Genomic DNA, 20,079 nt, shown 5'->3' with positions numbered 1-20,079 from the left:
GTCTCCCAACTGCAAATTCCTTTTAGTGTGAATGCCTGAAGTTGCCTAGAAGAGTTACATGTCATTGGGTCATAAAAAATACTACTGAACTGCCATCTTTAACTTGGGTCCTGGAGATCTAAAATACAATGAAATGAATAAACACAAAAGTTCATCAGAATTTTAGAACACTTTACAAAACTGCAAACCCACAGTTTAATCCCTATCTATCAAAATATTTATTTGCAGAAAGGAGTTCATATTCCCATCCCTGGTTTATAGAAACACATTGTCCCCAGAGTCCCCTTGGCTATAAGAACAGGTCCTTCCTGTCATGCTAAGTGAAATAATCCAATCCCTAAAAAACCCAAGGCCAAATGTTCTGATGTGCACATGCTAACATGAAATAAAGGGGAGGGGGAGAATAGAAGTTCATTGGATTAGACAAAGGGGAATGGAAGGAAAGAATGTGGGATGGGCACAGGAATGACAGTAGAATGATTTGGACATAACTTTCCTATGTTCATATATGAATATACCATCAGTATGACTCCACACCTTGTACAATCACAAGAATGGGAAGTTATACTCTAACAATATGTCAAAATATTCTCTACTGTCATGTGCACCTAAAAAGAACAAATACAGAAAAAACAAAAGAACAGGTCCTTCCATTACCATTTTCCATCTGCTGAGACCATGTGACCCAGTAGAGTACCCAGCCTGGGGAAGGCTGAGCAGGGTAGGAAGTATGGTGTCATGGAGACTTGGGGTAAGAATGAATCTGAGGTGAGGGTCATACAAAAGGCCTAAAGAGGAGGGAACAAAAAATGGGAGGAAGGGAAAATTCTTGCTGCCTGTGAACAGATAGCAATTGTGATTAGCTTTCAGTAGCTCTGGTGGCCCTTGAGAAATGAGGCCTCTGGATGTAACTCTACTGCTGGCCTCTCTTGTCTGGAAGCCCATTTCAGTCTGTTGACTGGGGCCTCCACTTGCATACTTCTGTGCCCAGAAGAAGCTGCATTCTGGGTATATCTGCTTCTTCTCACCCCTGCCTCCTTGTCCTTATGCCCTTGCTTCTGATGATACGACCAAAGTCTAACTGGGATCTTTGAACATACAATTGAGGTACCTGTTCCTTCATGAGGGTATTGAATATCAGGCCTCTTCAGGCAATCTTCATCATTTCTGGGGCTCACACTTGGTGGATGAAGGAAGACTATAAACCCAGGCCAGGGTTTTCAACCTTGGCACTTTTGGCATTTTTTGGTTGCATAAGTCTTCACCGTGGTGGGTTGTCTTTTGCATGGTAAGGTGTTCTGCAGCATCTTTGCTTTCTCCCCACTGGAGGCCAGTTGCACCCCTCCCCAAGGTGGGGACAAGTAAAACAGTATCCTGATATTGCCAAATGTCCCCAGGGGCAAAGTTACTCCCCTTTGGTAACACTGACCTTAGTGAATAAATGAGGACAGCTTTATAGGGTAGACCTTGGTACTCTTTCTCTCTCCTGATTTTCTCACAAGGTAACTGGGTCATGGTATACTGCAATAATCAAGTACTCAAAATATTTATACTTCTATAATCTTGGACTACCTCATGGTTTTATATAGGGTGACCTTCCTAAAATCATAAACACCACATTTATTCCTTAGAAGTAGGAGCCTGGAAAATATTTAAGTGAACAAATGATGCTTTTTAAGAAAAGCATCATATATACTGGGAATATACTGCCCAGTACTGAAATTAAAAAAGGAAAGTCTTTATTTACTTTTAACTCTGACCCAGTATGTCTCTTTCTATTCCTCTAGTTGTCATACCAAAAGCAGGCACGAACTTAGACTTTCCATGGAATGTGGGCATTCTATGTCCTCTATCAGGGATGTAATCTCTCGTGACTGAAGGTGATTTCTGGAGACCATTGAACGTCCCCATGACAATGGTTTAAACAACAAAAATTTCTTTTAGGAAATCCTCCACTAGTCAGTCTCCTTCCTCTTCTTGTCACCGCAAGTTAAGTGGCCCTCTGCTGTATCACGAATCACTTTATTTGATATGTTTTGTTTATGGCTTGCTTCTCTTAACGGAACGAGTGCTCTTTGTGGGTTGAATACACGTTTGATTCATCTTCTGTATTGCGCTAAGGGTCTACCACAATGCCATACAAATTAAATAAATACACACTTAAGGAAGTACCCTTGCCTTTGAAGACTGAATTTCTCCTCTAAACCGATTTTTCTAAAACACAAGCCATAGAAAGCCTGTACTTTCCACTGAGTTTTTAACATTTTTGGTCTAAAAGAGCCAACACCAAGATCTTGATTGTTCCTTGATCTAAACATGATATTCCCCAAGAGATATTTATGCATACTCACAGATATTACACATATTAAAGATAAACACCATTTAAACTGTCTACAGTGCAACGATCTATTTCTGGCACTCAAATCCTTCTTAGATTTTTCTTTTCTTCTTAAATAGAAATCAGATCTCTCATTGAGTGCCACTTTACCTTGATTTTCAAGTTTGGCATTTAATGTAATTGTGATCTTAAAAATCAATAAAGAGCAAGAATATGACTCACGTAAGTGAGAGACATCATCCCTTAGTGCTTTGCATGCTGAACTTCCCAGCTGAAGCTAATGGATGGTGTTTGAATGGGAGTAGAGGTCCCAGGAAGTGACACTAGGTTGCTGACCACTCTGAAGAGAAGAATAGCAAGAGTGCTTTCTCCGCCCACCTCCCACTGTCCCTTTCCAGGATAGAGGAAAGGAACTCTTCAAACCAGCTACAAACTGCACTAAGATAGGTCTTGAGGTCAAAATCTGACACAGAGGAGGGAGTACCGAGCCAGAGTTTTCTTTGCACACCTCGATCTTCGGATAAAGGCCTATTGCACTTTGTATAAATCTACTCTAAGATCATGTTCACACCAAAGAACTTTTGTTCATGAAGTGTGTCAATGGTAAGTAATGGAACAGAGAGAAAGGATGATAGGTCGATCTATAGCTGAACATATAAATAGACGCACACAGAAGCCAGCACACAAATTGCCAGTCTCTCCTTGAACAACTCTGAGAAGTGCCAGCTGATGGCTGACCCCCCCATGCTATGTAGGTCAGAAGGATATGAGAACCCAACTATAAAAAAATGACAACAAAATGTACCCTCATTTGATCCTAAGGAGTTATATAAAGCTCCCTTAATTGACCACATCAGAGGAGATTTTGAACTTCTTGCATGAAAACAACTTGCCATTCCTGGTGATAACACCATTTACGACAAGGTTTTACTCTGAGTGTTCAAGCATAATAGAAAACAGCATTTTTAAATAAATGTGTTGCAACATGCAGGCAGTGTTTTCAAAAGCATCATCTGTTCCCCTTTTAGAAAGGTAGGTTGATGCTCTGCTGGAAAAGGGAGATTGGCTCTCATGAAATTTTTTCAATAAACAGTGTCTGAGAGGGATTTTTTTCCACCTGGTACTTGAATGATGTATGTGTAAAAAGAAGAAAAAGTTTCCTTTATAGAGGTCTAAAAAATATCTTTTACCCTGAACATGCTATTCAATTGAAGTCGCCTTTGTTAATTCAACTGAGCTTTGTTATGTTCACAAATTGAATTTTTTTTTTAAAACCTGAGTCTTATAAAAATTTGCTGTGGTGGAACAATTTATCATTATTAGATTCATCTAGATGCTACAAATCAACCATGAGGGTGATTCTCTGGTGATATCTCTGTGTTTGGATAAAGCAAACATCACAAAACCTGTAAATGAAAAAAAAAAAACCAAAAAAACACCATTCTCAGGGAATGAGAAAAGAGAAAAAAAAAAGGAATAAAAGTACACTGAAATCTATGAAATTAATGTTTTACTGTGAAATTCACCTGTGTGACTAGTGCTAATTAAAAATACCTTTAATTGGATCATAGTCCTTTTCTAGCTAATTGTATTTTATCATAGTTTAGTATTTATCATCATTTGAACACTGGGATATCTAACTTTGTTCAGTAAGGAACTTTGCTAAAGTTTAGGGAAGTTTGGTGAAAATTTATTTTTAGTTTATACCATTCAAAATGATTGAGTTCTCATATGAGAGATTATTCGTGACTTATTGGAGGATGTTGGAGAAGTTCACTTACATAATATCTACATAGTTCTCTCATAGACTGTTCTTTGGGGCCACTGCTGAAAACATACTTAGTTACATGAATCACTGAGCTCATTTGGTCTGGCATTTCTTATATGGTCAGGTTCACAAAGCATGAAATAAGCCAGCTATAGATTACTGTATTTTGTTAAGAACATGGTAATTGTAAAGGGTTTGGAACAGAAGGTCTTGAAGCATCTCTAATCAGGCTCAGTCTAGAGATACACAAGCAGATGAATAGAGATGGGGGATGTTGATAGTGTACTAAAAACATGTTGAGATCCACCATAATCAAGATCGAAGAATTCCAAATTGCTGCCTCCACGCAGGGGTAAGAATATCAGCCTTGGTTATTAGAAGCCATCTCTGTCCTCCTGGAATGGAGACCACCTTTTGGGATCCTTCCCAGGAAAATGGTTCATTTATCCACCATTTATCCATGCATTCAACACGTACTATGGAGCTCTTTCCATGCAGGGAGAAAGCAGCATACAGAATCATCAGTCTTTTTAGTAGTGGAATTCTTTGATGCTAGGAATGGAAGCTCAGATTTTTGCTATCCATTCCAATCTGACTATTTATCACACTTATTTACTTCTGGTAATCTTCCCTAAAGCAGAGGTTTTTATTCAGAACCTGACAAGAAAGATGATTTTGAGAGAAAACTAGAAATTGGCTACATTTCCTGGAGTTAAAACCTTCAACCTTTATTGTATATCCCTAAATCTTCTCTTGCAATGTGACCAGAGAGGTAGAATATGGCTTGCTTAAATTGTGACTGTACTATTTTAAAAAAAAATCTTCTGGCATTGCCTATTTCCATTTTTTTTTTTCATCCACCAAATTTGGAATTTTATCCTTTCTCATTCAGTAAAATATGAGTGAATACAAGAACATTGACAATATGTACATCCATTCCAAATGATCTTAGAAATGGAGAATATGAGGATCTTGTGAAATAAATATCCCAAATAAAATAGTAACAATTTGTTGTGCATTGTGCATGCAGGCACCTTCAAAATGCACAACTTATTCTGTATTAATACATAGGTTTTTTTAGTATATTAATTAAGTTTTGTATTCACAAAATAATAGTATGGAGGTATATCATTCCCATTTTACAGGTTAGGAAACTGAGATGTAGAAATGAATTCATATTCCCAAGTTATCTGGGCATGGTGGTACATGCCTGCAATCCCAGCAGTCTGGGAGGCTGAGGCAGGAGGATCTTGAGTTCAAAGTCAGCCTCAGCAACTTAGCGACATCCTAAGCAACTCAGTAAGACCCTGTCTCTAAATAACATATAAAAAAGGGTGGGGATATGTTTCAGTGGTTAAGTGCCCCTGGATTTAATTCCTGGTAACAAACAAACAAACAAACAAACAAGGAACAGAGGATGCAAACCTGGCTAAAGCTGGAGCTATCTTTACTTTAGATGGCACACTATATAATATTGAATTTATATACTCTTTTATTGATTGGAAAACTGAAGGCAAAAAAGCTGTCCATCTGATCTGTGAGGAAATATTTGCTCTGATTCCTGCTTTTAGTCATCTTGCTTCACCCATCTCCCAGCTGTTCTCTATTAATGGCTTTTCACGGACTAATTTTCTAGGTAGTTATCAGTGGTTTGGACCACAGGCTGTGAAGTGAGTGGTCTGGTTTTGGAATGCAAGTGGCAAGTTTTAGAGTCATCCCTTTACTCCAGGTGATGTGTTTCCACAGTGGCCTTGGCTCTTGTGTCAGTACAGAGGACATTGAGGATCCCATGCAGCCAAGACTTTGGAGCCAGAAGACACTGGGACAAGAGGATAGCAGGGATACAGCCTCAGTGTAGTTACAGCCACCCCCTGGTTCTCTACAAGGGTCTTACTTTCCCTCTATACAAATCTGCCTATGTGGGGACTTATCACCAAGTACCAGGGCATGAACCTGCATAGAAAGGTATTTGTTATATCATTTTACAGTATGGTTCCTTTCTAGGTCCAAGAACAATTACATTGTGGTTTTCAAGGGCTTTGAAACTCTATGAGGGCAATGCTTTGTATCTGACTAACCAGAAATGATGATATTCACAATGATGAAATTAATTTTTTTCCTTGTGATGTTGAGTACTGAATGCAGGGCCTCGTGCATGCTAGGTAAATGCTTTACCCCTGAACTGTAGCCTTAGCCCTGAGAATGGTGCTTTTTAACATGTTGCAAAGTGAGTTTGCCAATGACCTCTTTGCATTAAATAGTTACTTCTGACATATCTTCACCTTTGGAACAATCCAAACAAATTCATTTTGCTCACTTTACAACTTTCCAATGTAGAATAAGTTGTCATGAAATTTTAGGACTTTTTCCCCTAAATTTGTGTCTTTTGTTCCTATTTCCTTAAAGGTTAACTACTTCAGCAAGGAAATTCTCAATTTTTTTCTTATCTTTGGGGACAGTGCCACCTTGGCTAGACACAAGACAGTCATGGACATCCTGCTAAGCCATCCTTCCCTAATAAGTCAGATACAAAGTCTACTTCCCAGACTGGAAGCTTCCTAGAGCTACAGTTTTTCTCATCCAACTTGCAGGTCCCAACCAAAGCTTTGGACCATACTGCTCATGCCCATGTTCAGCAGTAACACTGATCATACAGGAGAGACAAAATAGGAAGTGCAGTGAAAAATTTCCACAGTATCACACAAATTTAAAACTCTAACGTTCCCCCTGAACCAAATGCTGTGTCTGCAAAATACCATGGCATCCAGATGAAAAGTAAAATATATAGTCAGCCATTCCGATTTTTATTCTACAAGACAACAAACAGAGTGACTTACAATCATCAGAGTGGCTTACCATGTTTTCTGACATGGTTAATTTATGCTGTTTCTTTCATCTCATCCAGTTCTTTGATTATCCACCAAATATAATCAGCATCTTTCAATCCCAGTTTACAGAGGGAACTATTCACTTATTGGGTGGTTTATTTGTATTCCCTTTTCCTTTTTGTACAATATGGGCAGGAAAAAAAATAACAATTTTATACAAGTCAAAGCTTTTGCAATTGTGTGTTCAGTTTCAGAAAGGCCTGGAAACAGGTGGAGCAAACTGACTAAAAATAATAGCCTTGGTTTATCTGTGAATTTCAATTATTTATGATATTTCTTTACTCTGTTTCTAAGACAGATCATATAACATTTATATGTTTTCCATTCTTTCCATTGACTTTTCAACAATAGCCAGATTCTGTGCCATGGAAATAAAGTCATATTTAGTTCATAGTGCTATTTTATCAAAACATTTTATAATTTTTTAAAAACTGGGGATTGAACCCAGAGGTGCTTAACCACTGAACCACATCCCCAGCCTTTTAAAATATTTTATTTAGACAGGGTCTTGCTCAGTTATTTAGGGCCTTGCTAAGTTGCTGAGGCTGGCTCTCTGTCCTCCTGCCTTAGCCTCCCAAGCAGCTGGGATTACAGGTGTGTGCCACCATGCCTAGCTATAATTTTTTAATTTAGAAAATGTTTCTGAGTATTACTTAGGTTTATTTAAAATATTGGAGTAGCTGTAGGGACTAAAAAGTGCATTTAGCATCAAACTGAAGAATTTTAGCTAAAGCATATAAAGAAAAACATCATTGTAGCTGGTCTAAATCAGAACAGGTAAAGTCTAGAAATCTTCTCCAATTATATAGTATGGAGAGACTTTAAAAAAAGTGTTTGCTTTCTGTCTTTTTTTCTTTTTCTTTTTTCCTAGATTGGAAGGTGTTTGGTTGTCCTGCCTGATTTAGGAAGAGTTCAAAGGTATATGAAGGTTATCTTTTGTTTCCTCATCAATATAAATGGTTATTTATTATTGTCTTGAACAGGCAGCTGCTGACTTACATCACGGCATATGGAAAGTTATCTTTCCATGTGTATCTCACAGGAGCACTAAAACATTCAAGTTTTTATATTAGCTATTACAGACTAAACGCTTGTCCTAGAGAACCTCCCAGAATGGGAAGAGTGGTTTCATGAATTGACAAGAGAAGGGTTTGAAGAGAGGGTACTTAAAAGACAAGGGGAGGTTGACATATTTTATTACAGTGGCATTCATGGAAAGTGCTTTTTCTAAGGTGAAATGCCAGAGACCCAAAGGAATTTCATCAACAATGGGCTTCAAAAGACCCAAGTATTGCCTTTGCAATGAATATTGAGTTATATTTTTATAGCAGGAAACACACAGGTGATTACATTTCAGCTTAGAGAGCCTGACTCCCATTAGTAGTAAGAAAGGCTGTGCTCCTAATTCTTGAAATACTTCAGTGCTAATTTATCTAAAAATTATTTGAAGTCCATTATAAAACCATAGATAGTTCTTTCACAGTGTGATTTGTCACTATTTATATTTGAATGAAAAGTCAGGAGGAAGCTTTGGGGGAAATATCCCCAAAGCAACTTAAATAAATTAATTCATTTTTTGGTTTATATACATGTATCCTAAAGAATATACATATTACACATACATTGTACCATATACAGTATGCAAAAATATAATGCTTAAATTCTTAAAGCAGATCTTAAAAGAACAGTTAGTGAGGAGGTTTAAATTATTAAAATGTACGTTGTATTAACCGTTTTATCCTGATGGAAAAATCTCACCATTACCTAAATTGAGATCCAGGGAAGAAGAGACCCTGCATGCAGGAGATGGCCCATAACTCAGCCATTCATTACAGAGCTTTATTTTAGTTTTGATTAATTACTCATATGAATGTGCACATATGCAGAGAAGAGTGCTTATTAAAGGACTCTCTTATCACTTTTCCCTGAGATGCCCTTAGGGGAAAAGTAAAATCAGTGCCTGAGAGGGATATTAAAAGAAAACAACAGTAGTTGCTCTTATTTTATGCAACAAATAAACCACCATTTTATTCCTAAAACAACAACAACAACAACAACAACAAAACTTCAAATCTTCTTTTTGGTAAGCAGAAAAGCAAAAAACTCCTCTTGCAAGTATTGAATTTGTGTCAACTTCAAACATATAAAAAAAGATCACTTGTTTTGAATACAAAATTAATTCAGATCTGGTAACCTGAATGTAAAATAGTATCAATGACAAAACCACAGTGATTGCCATAGGATCTGAGGATGTAGGTGTGCCTCCTCTACTTCTTCAAGGATTTTTTTATGCTAACCAAAATGTTGTCTTTGATTGAATAGCATCAAAAAATAAAGCTGCTCATGTAACTCAATTTTTCTGATGTAAAAATGTTACTATTCCTACCTATTGGCATTTTTTATGATTTTATATTTTAAAAAGATCTTTTCCTCCTGGGAACTTTTTACTAAATTTTAAATATTTACTGAATTTAAAAGAAAAAACAATTGCGAGAGGGCAAGGAAACTTGTAACTGAACTCATTAAGCCCAATGGTCAGGGACTTTTTGAATGATTTACTATACCAAAGTGGATCTTCTGGAAATACTACTGTAAACACATCCCTAGCGAACACTTATCAGATTTTTTGCAAATTCTTTTATAGTTTCCTGGTAGAAGACATTTTCCATTTTGTGGAAACCCTTCAGAATATGGTTTTAAATGAATCTGTTCACAAGGTTCAAAAGCTTTAAATTACTAGACCACCGTTACCATTGAGAAAATGCACTGAGCTATATCAAGAAGAGGGAAAAAAAATAACCAGGTACAAGTTTAATTCTCTAAGGTTGCCATGTAAGTGCTGCTCAGGAAGGATTAAGACTTCCAGAGAACAAGAGAGCTCCCCCACAAATCACTTCCGAAGAGGGAGAAACACACACTCTAATCCATTGGGCTTGGCCTACTTTATCCTGCAAATTCTTTCTGGTTAAAAGCAGAGATTCTATATTTTAGAATTTCCTCCTTCATCTAATTTTCTAGGAAAAAAAGTCTGTAGAAATGTCATTGCTTTCATGTGATCAAAAATAGTATGAAAATCAGATCAGTTACACTCTTGGAATCCTTACCTATAGCTAATTCACAGAAGCAAGTAGCATAAATGATGGGCTTCTAGGTAAACCGCAGCTGAGTGAAGTGACTTACTTCATCAAGACAAACAAACTGGATATTTTAAGAAGTCTTCATGCCTGGAGATATTTTAGTCCCTGGAACTTACCGTTTCTTCTTTAAAGAGGTCTTGGTTCCCTTGCTTGGGCAGACTTCTAAATCACTTTGTCAGGGGAGCAGGAGATCTGGAATAAAATAAATAAAACATATAAACAGGAAGAAAATTTGATTGGATGTTTCATATGAATAAGTTTCATTTTGAAACTCTTTAGAAATTAAAAACCGTTCAATTAAAATTAAAACAATTAAACTGAAATGAATCTTAATCACAGAGTATTTGTTGGCTACCTAAGCAATGAGGCTAATTACAGTGACACATTATGTGAGTTCCATCAAGGATAAGAGACACCTTAATGTAACACAGTGATCCCAGAACCCAAGGTTGAACGTGCTACTGTGTGAACTTACAAATATTTATTTCTGGTAATGTTGAAGGAAAAAAAAAAAAAAAGCCTGTGTTGCTTATTTTTTGCATGTCCTTTTGTCATTTTAAACCACTGTCACAGCTAGAAAAAAACCAATCCCTTGATTTTCTCAGTTTAGAATTTTGGTTCTTTGAGTGGGTTCCATGTGTCCAACGGTAAGTCCTGTTCTCCCTATTTCCTGTCTTTCCTTCTTTCTAACCCCACACCAATAAACAAGAGCACCACCATAAGAACAAACAAAAACCCAAGAAGGATTCATAGGAGGCAAAGACAAGAAGTCAGAGATTACTTTTAGGTTGGAACCTTGTTGATCAAGAGATAATTGTTAGTTATCAGATATCAGAAAAAGAGATCTTAGGAGGAAACAGTTTTTCAGAAAGCTGGTGCATGTGTGTGTGTATGTGTGTGTGTGTGTGTGTGTGTGTGTGTGTTTAATCATATGTTGAGAAGCCAGATCAATGTCCAGCTGAGGTATTAGTTGAAAATGTTGAGTTATGTGGTTGGGAGTCATGAGATACATGTAATCCTCGAGAGACAAGGGGAAGCTGGCCTGAGGAACTATTTACATATAGGGCATTAAGGGATGAAAATGAGGTAGTAGACAGTACTATAAGGAGTGATACCAAGGGAACCAGAGTTGCCTTGGAGGTACTGGAGAGAGTGGTAAGAAAGAATTGATTAACAGTGTTAAATGCTATACGTGGGTTTCAAAGGATGAGAACTGTTAGAATATTATGGGATTTGACTTTTGAGAACACTTGTAACTTCTGAGACTTATATTTGGTCAGATAGAGGGTAAAAAGCCAGATAATAGACAGAGGAATGTTAGATCATGACTAGAAGAGAAAAAAAGCATTTTAAACTAGAGATAAATGTTTTTTGGTGGTGATTTTGGTTTTGGGTCCTTGCAGATCATCCTAAGTATGCCAATAAAGCAGGAAAGGAAAAAGGTAGCAGATGCCAGAGTAAAGGCAGCAGGGTGGGGTAGTTAAGATGTAGGGAATGTGGGAAGTTTGGCTTGTAAAGGAGGGATGACATCTTCTTTGAGTCATTTTAAAGATGAATTTGGATGGAGCTGGGGACTTGAGAAATTGAGAAAAGGACTAGAGATGCTAACTGGGCAAGATGATGAGGTGTTAAAAATAAATGAACATGAAAGATCAAGTAGGAATCAGGGAGACTGAACAGGTTTATCCTGGACCTAGTTGGGAGATTTCTCATGAATTTTCCAAGACACGAGTTGAGAAAATAAAAGCTTAAGATAACCCAGGGTAGGAATTTGCTTTGCAAAATACTGGAAAGTCAATGAGGCACGTAAGAAAATGAGGCAGTAGAGAGTAGTAGACTCAGAAACAGTAAAAAAATAGATGACAGTGGAGACTGGACTGGATAATTTAACTGATTGATTAAGTCCTTCCTTTTCTTCTTCTCTTCATTCCTCCCTGTATTTCTTCATTTATGGATTTATTCAACAAATATTCACTGAGTGCTTTTTTTTTTTTTTATTTTTATTTTAGGCATCATGCCAGGGACTAGATAGAAAAGTGAAGGTGGCTTAGGGTCAAGAATTTGTAGGAAGGATAAAGTTACTTCCTGGTACTTTTTTCTTTACAATCCTATCAGCAATACTTGGTTCTCCCAAGCTCTCTCTCTTTCTGTATATGTGTGTTATATACATGTGAATGTGTGTACAGATCACTAAATATATGTCATAACATCATTTCTGTTTATATTATTTTTCACATTAACTCAAATGATTTTATTTTTTCATATAGTGGGTACCAGAAATGGGTTGTGAGATTTAAGTACATATATATATATATGGAGATATATATGAATCTTCAGTATTTTCATTTTATAACCTTCATACTCCTTCAGACTGACTGCTGTGTACTAAGAATGCTATTTTGTAACCATGCTGTGGTTGCACAGCAAATAACTGCTATAGATGAACCCAAATGAAGGGAGCTTTCTAAAAAATATCAAGGGGTACGGGGAGAATGGATGAAGCATCCTGAAATTGGAAATGGTTTCTTGAGCAGGGAAAAGTAATTCAACTCTGGTATGTGGCAATCTATACCCACAGATAAGTATTCCTTTATTGAAGGGAAAAAAATAAAATCATCTTTTCACCAAGAAAATAGGATTCAAAGGTGTTCGTGTTGGAGCCACCGTGCACTGGAAAGCAAGTGAGAGGTGGAGTGAAACACTTTAGCACGCTGTGGTCCTGGACTTCAGATGGCGCCTAGAAACCCCAGACTTTGAGCAGTTGTTCCAGGGTTTCTAGAAAGTTGGATTTGAGATTCATCTTTTAAAATGTATATTTTAGTTGCTTGCAGATATTCAAGAAGTTGATAGCCTAGCACTGGTCTTGAACTGAAGTTTGGGCAGATCACCCCATCTGTCCTTGTTGGAATGCAGGCCCTGCTTTAGCAGGGATGTCATGGGCAAACTGAAGTGCCAGATGACACTGTGGCTCTGACACTACCACATCACACTCTCCTAGCACCCGGGCCTTTGTAACTGCTACTTTTGGTGCTAACTGGCCCAACTCACATTTATGAGACATTTGAAGAGCAGAATCTGAAATCAAACTGTTGGTGAGTAGGATCCGGCTCTGTCACCTAATAGCTGTGTCCCTATAACCTGAAACATAACTTAAATTTTCTATGTTTTAATTGCTTCCTCTGTAAAAGAGGATAAAATGATACCTTCCCATGGGTTTGTAATGAGGACAAAATGAGTTGACATTTGTCAAGCACTTAGAAGAGGGTTAGATAATTTAAAAATAATATAATTATATTTGTTTATATTTATAATTAAAAATTTAAATTTAAAAATAATTATACCTAATTTAAAAATAATTTCAAATTCTGAGTTATAATTAATATTTTATTATAAATAAAATAAAACTTTGTTTTAGTCAACCGTTACGGATTAGCTATGAGGTGTCCCCAAAAAGCTCATGTGTGAGATAATACAAGAAGGTTTAGAGGATAAATGATTGGGTTATGAAAGCTTTAACCCAATCAGTGAATTAATCCCCTCAGAGTGTTAACTGAATGGTTAAATAAAGGCAGCAAGTGTGTGGCTGAAGAAGGCTGGTCAATGGAAGCATGGATTAGGGGTATATACTTTGTCCCTGGAGAGTAGACTCTCTCTCTGCTTCCTAATTGTCATGTGCTGAGCTGTTTTTCTGTGCCATGCCCTTCTGCCATGATGTTCTACCTCACCCTCATGCCTTGAGGAGAAGAGCCAGCCATCTATGGACTAAGACATCTGAAATCATGAGCCCCAAATAAACTTTCCCTCCTCTGATTGATCTTATCAGTTCTTTTGGCCACAGCAGTGATGAAGCTGACTAAAACAGAAATTGGTACTGAGAAGTGTGGCTATTGCTCTGACTAATGTGATCATGTGGTTTAGAAGCTTGTCAAGCTTTTTGTAATTTGTGGGAGGAATTTTGAAAAATTTAGACATGCAAGCTGGAAAAATTTCAGATTATTATAAGCAGAGCTTGATGAGTGATTCTGGTGGGAGCTCAGAAGACCAGAATGTCAATAGGACTATGGACAGTAAAGATAGGGCTCATGAGGTCTCAGAGCAGAAGGAGGACGCTTGGAAATTGGACTAAAGGGCATTTGTATTATGTTCTGAGTAAAAAGTTGTCTACATTTTTTCTATGCCCTGAGACTTTCTGTAAGACTGAATTTAAAGGTGATGGACTTCTTAATCTGGTGGAAAAAATTTTTAGGTGACATAGTACTCAGGAGGAGGCATGGATATTACTAGTCTCTTTTAGTCAAGTTTATTGTGATAATCAGTAAAGGAAAGCAGAGCAGAAAGAATTGAAAAACTTGCAATTTGGCCAGAAATCTGTGAGTAAAACTGGGGCTAAGGAATGTGTGGTTGTTAAAGACATTCAACCACTAAAGACTTTGCTCACAGACAATAGGAAAGATGACTTGAGGGCATCTCAGGTATTGGTAAGACATACTGATTTTAGGCTTAAGGGTATAGAAACAAAAATTACTTTGAGCAGAGACCAGCGGGGTACCCTACTTGTGTGTGTGTGGGGGGGCCCTAGCCCTAATATTGTTTCACCATTCTTAGCCAACCAGGTACTCAGAGGCTGCTGCAGCCATGATCCTTGGAGGTGTGGCTGCTGTTGGAGAGGGTGGCAGACTTGGGCATCAACGATGTGGTGCTGGTTCTGCAGGAATGCAGGATGCTGGATTTAGGGGTGATACAGGATTCCACCAAGATTTCAAAGGAAAGCTTTAGAGGCCAGGCAAAGTGCAGCAGGGTATAAGTCCCTGTGGGCTGTCCCTGAAAAGGTAATGAGGAGGAAGCTGAAATGGAAATGGAGACCTCTGAGATTAAAAAATGCCAGTACTGTGGAACATCTGCCAAGGAAACCTGCAGAAGTTGAGCACAGACAAGCCAACAGAGGGGCCATGTGGGCTGCATCCAGTAAGGCCTCAAGGGCAGAACTACATAAGTTCTTTGGCTAGAACATTCTGGACATGGAGGACTTGTTTGCTTTGGTCCCATTCCTTATTTCTATGTCCCTATTTCTTCCTTTTGGAATGGAAGGTTTGTTCTGTGCTGTATATGTTGGATATATGTAACTTGCCTTTGAGTTTTATACCATCTTATGCTGAGTGTTTTGCCTTGTATATGAAAGGAGACTTTGGATTAGACTTTTGGGCAATTTTGGAACTGTTGAGGCTATGGAGACTTTTGGAAATGAACTAAAAATGGTTTGCATTTTGAGATGAGCACGAGCTTTTGGAGGCCAGGGGCAGAATGTTATGGTTTAGATATGAGGTGTCCGCTACAAGGTCATGTGTGAGACAGCACAAGAAGGTTTAGAGGTTAAATGATTGGGTTATGAGTGTCTTGACCCAATCAATGAATGATTCCTCTGATAAGGATTAAATGACTGGTAATTGTAGGCAGGGAGAGTGTGGCTGGAGGTGATGGGTTCCTGGGGGCGTGCCTTTGGTATATATTTTGTCTATGGTGAGGGGAGTCCCTCTTTCTCTTTTTCTCTCTCTCTTTCCTTCCATGGTGCCATGTCTTGAGCTGCTTTCATTCACCACACTTCTGTTGTTATTCTTTCTCACCTCAGTCCCCAAGGAATGAAGGCGATCAAATATGGTCTGAGACTTCTGAAAACTGTGAGCCTCCAAATAAATGTTTCCTCTTAAGATTGTTTTTGTGAGGTCCTTTGGTCACAGCAGTGAAAAAGCTGACTAAAACGTCAGCTAAGTCATTGAGTCCTTAAGATCAGGAACAGTGTTTTGATTGTTAAGGGGAAATTTTAAAGGAATCTATCACAGGCTGCTTGGGATTGTTTGGGTTGAAAATGAAACCAGTCTTATTCTTCTAGAGTCAACTAGGTTCTAATTTAGCCTAAACATCCTGGAACAAATGGTGCAGGATGGAATATGTGCTGGAAATACTCATGCAAAGTAGAAGTAGTATAAAGTTAGGTTTTCTGTCATTAGGTTTTATCCTTCAGGGTGATTAAAATTTTCTCAAATCCTCAGTGTCTTTATGTAGCAAATATGTCCTATACTCCCCGCCAAGTTTCAATTTTATCTTGAAACAAACCACAGTGAGCATAACAATAAGATGCAGATTCTTTCTGTGTAAATTGATTAGCTTAACACCATAGGAGGAAAATGTATGCAAACAAAATTTAAATACACCAATGAAAAGAGACAAATAACATCATTCAAAAAAATTTGCTGCCTTGCTCTTGAGGTGGCAGTTCACTCCTGCATAAAAATTGTTGAAACATATTGTGCTGATATCAGACAATTATGTATTATGAAGACACAATTGATATGAAAGTTTGGTAACATAGTCCAGAAAAGAATCTAAAACTATAATTACAAGATATTTAGTAGAGAAGTTTGGAAGTGTAGATAGAATAAATTACACACAGTTCAACAGAATAAGAGTACAGATATATAGAACTCTATTATTTTTATTTTTCATCCTTACAGATGAATGTGAAGGACATCATTATTTTATTAGAAAGTACATAATATACAAGAGATAGAGACATTTTAGGAGATTAGAACAGTTTTTAACACATTATGATACAAACTCACAAAAATACATTGAGCTCTGTTGACTGTCAAAACTATTTCAAAAAGCAAATTGAGCATGTTATACAAGAATCAGCAAGATAAACAACAAAGTAGTTATTGAAAAGTATTTATGACATTTTTTAATGAACAAAATTAATAGCATTTTTGAACCTAACCTGCCATGTTAATATCTGATAACACATAAAGAGAGTGGTGGTTTCTATGAAAACTATTTCCAAAATTTGCTCAAGTACTTTTGCCGTAAGATAAAACTGGATGATTGAAATGCCAGAATTTCTTTGGAAAGGTTATTACTTAGTTATTCATTCCTTTGTTCAGAGAATATGACTGGGTAAGTGTTATGTCAGGCACTACTTTAGGTTTTGGGGATACAAGGATAATCAAAACCAGACACAGTCTTTGTCCTCATGTAGTTGGGACAGATGTTAACTATATTATCACACTGATGTACCTGTGCCCGTACAACAATGGTCAGTACTACAAGACTATAGACCTGAAAGACCTTAGAGGCCCCCAGAAGTCTCCTTGAAGACTTGGTGTTTCCAACAGAGATCTGGAAGTTTGGTTGGATCCATATAATGCTGCAAGAGTGAGAAACAGGACTGAAGAATTTTCCAGAGTGTATAGCTTATACACTATCTTGAGACAGAAGTAAGAATAAGTGAGTCTGGACTGAATGGCCAGTGTTGGGGACTCAGAGCTCTTGACTTGGCAATGTAGCAGGAAGTTGTGCGAGGTCGGGAGAGACTGGGCAGTGGGGTGGTATAAGATAGGATTTAAATTTTAATTTAATATGTAGGATTTAATTTTTATCTTGGGACTAATGGAAATCTTAGAAGGGATTTAAGCAGGACATTTCATGACTGTTTGTGTTTTCAGAATATTATTCTGACCACAGCTTGGAAAGATAAGAGGCTCATTGGAAATGATTGCTATAGTCACAGAAGAAGCAAGATAATCATAAAAGCAAACCATGTCCGCAAGGAAGAACATTAAAAGGGTGCAAGTGAAGTTGAGGAGGAGAGGTTAATGACAGCAGTCAACATTTAGTTGTGTGCTGATTCAATGGGCAACATTTTGAGTTTTGTTAATTCTGTTGTAGTAAGTTCAAGAATTTGTTTTCATAATTTCTAGTTTCAAAAGCTGAAGTTTGTTGCCTATCCTGAGAATAAATGTTACAATTAAAAATGGCAAGTGAGACCAAAAATGCTATTAATTTTAGTGATTAAAATAACATTACTTGCCAGGTGTGGGGCACGTGCCTGTAATCTCAGGGACTCAGGAGGCTGAGGCAGGAGGATCACAAGTTCCAGGCCAGCCTCAACAACTTAGTGAGGGCCTAAGCAACTTAGTGAGACCCTGTCTCAAAAAAAAAAAAGAAAAATTAAAAGGGCTGGTGGGGATGTGGCTCAGTGGTTAAGGCCCTCTAGTTCAATCTCCGGTACCAAGAAAAAAAAAAAAAAAAAAAAAACAGAAATAACATTACAACAACATTACTTAAATACTTCTCAGAAACTTCATTAAACTAATTTGTTTATCCTGCTGATTTTTTATTAACAAGCTCAATTTGCTAATTTGGATTGTGTTACCGTGCTTTCAATTGCATATAAAACAGCACTGATGAAATTTAAACTATGAACACAAAATACAAAACAGCATCATTTAAAGAACAAATCAAACTTTGAATTATTTCTGATAGAAACAAATTTTCAGGTATCACTATATTTGAGACTTTACAAAATATCCTTTTGTACCGTCTCATGATGTTACAAGACGCATTTAAACTTTTTTTCTCTGCCAAAAATTATGAAAAAATGTGGGACCTGTTAATCAACTTCCTCCAACCTGCAGATTTATTCAATATAAAGAATGTGAGCAATTGGATATTATGAATCATCCAACTTAGTTTTCTTCTTATCTGAAAATTTTGTTATTGTGGTTTGAATACTAAAGAGTTAAACATATTCAATTTCAATATTTTTTTTGTCTTTGCACCTTTTCATATGACTGTAAGGGTAACATGAACTCTTCAGAAGTGTTCCATGTGTATCTCATATTTTTATTAATAAGATAACAGTTCATTCTATAAATTGGTTACATAAGATGCAGCTACCAGTGTAAATAAATACACTGTAAATCACTCTTTTTAAAGATGACAGAGTGTAAATAAAATGCAACAAACATAAATTTATAAACCAAGAACCAACCATCAAGATCCACCGATTCCTGCAACAGATAGCAAACCTTTTATACTTCTGTAAAATGACTTGCATCGGTCTTCTGGTCAAGTTTTACTGCCTGCCTCTCTAGCCCTATCAACATAAAACTTTTATTAGATGGATGTAGTTAATATAGAAAATTGAAAAAAAAATTATTTTGTAAGCAAAACCAGTACAAAACAAAACAACATCTGACTTTTGATTTCTTTTTGTAAAGAATTTTTTTAGCTTCTTAAGGAAAAACTAATGCTTTAAGAATACCTAATTCTGCATTTTCTTACTGAACAGACGTTAACCTTGTGGATGTTGCTTTCCCCCCAAATCTTTACTTTGCATCCAATATATTTCTTCATTGTTAATGACATATTTAAAAAATAAAATGTATAATCACATTATACATTATTGTAATGCTCTTTTACGGTGGAATAAAATAACTTTGACAGTACAATAGCAGTTAAGAATTAGTTTCCCTTGCAGGGAGTGCCTGTATTTTAGACTCATATAACTCCATTAGCTCCATGGGTCCTGGAATTCTTCTGAGTTATTTTACTATTAATACATCATATTCATGAGGATATGACAACCAATAGATTATAACCACAATGGTGTTTGGTACAGATGATATATGACTCAAATACAAATTACATAAATGAGAAAAACTGTTCTTTGATCTTTAAAAACATACTTTGTGGTGTGTTATTCACAAAATGCTCCCCTGTGATGAAATGCTTAAAACAAACACACAAACTAATACACAAACCTTTTTGCCAGGTTCCAGATAGAACTGAGATATAATTCCAGATAGAATGCTGAGATATAATTTTCCATGTGCAGGGGGCCAATGATCAGTCACACGCACTTAAACTCACTAGTGTCATAAACCAGAAGGGATCAGGCGGAAATGCCTCCCTATGATATAATCTATGTTTAAAATTGGTCTGATGAATGGGGTGGTTTAATATCTTCTTTTTTTTTTTTTTTGACCAAAAAACCCAAATATGTCTGTATCCAGGAGGAGTGGAAAAACCTATAATTCTAGAGAGGCAACTCAGCAGCAAATGGTTCCAAGTCACTGTTTACCCTCTAGACATATTCTCGGATTCATCAAGCTT

General features: G+C 36.9%; 1 protein-coding gene and 1 long non-coding RNA gene across 6 annotated transcripts in view; one reads left to right on the top strand and one right to left on the bottom strand.

Annotated features, from left to right (window-relative positions):
• Nucleotides 1-20,079, bottom strand: part of TENM3 (teneurin transmembrane protein 3) — a 1,088,270-nt gene that overhangs the window by 680,960 nt on the left and 387,231 nt on the right. For all 5 annotated transcript variants that reach the window (XM_079141831.1, XM_079141840.1, XM_079141843.1 and 2 more), the window contains exon 4: nucleotides 10,248-10,323. The gene's annotated coding sequence lies outside the window, so the exon portion shown is untranslated. The remainder of the gene's footprint in view (nucleotides 1-10,247; nucleotides 10,324-20,079) is intronic.
• The window catches only part of LOC306662339, a 69,140-nt gene that overhangs the window by 5,437 nt on the left and 43,624 nt on the right, over nucleotides 1-20,079 (top strand). Inside the window, exon 2 of the long non-coding RNA XR_013764090.1 lies at nucleotides 7,866-7,912. This is a non-coding gene — a long non-coding RNA (uncharacterized lncRNA). The remainder of the gene's footprint in view (nucleotides 1-7,865; nucleotides 7,913-20,079) is intronic.

This window comes from Sciurus vulgaris (genome assembly GCF_902686455.1).
Source record: "Sciurus vulgaris genome assembly, chromosome: 5".
NCBI lineage: Eukaryota > Metazoa > Chordata > Mammalia > Rodentia > Sciuridae > Sciurus > Sciurus vulgaris.
This window is presented reverse-complemented; position numbering and strand designations above follow the sequence as displayed.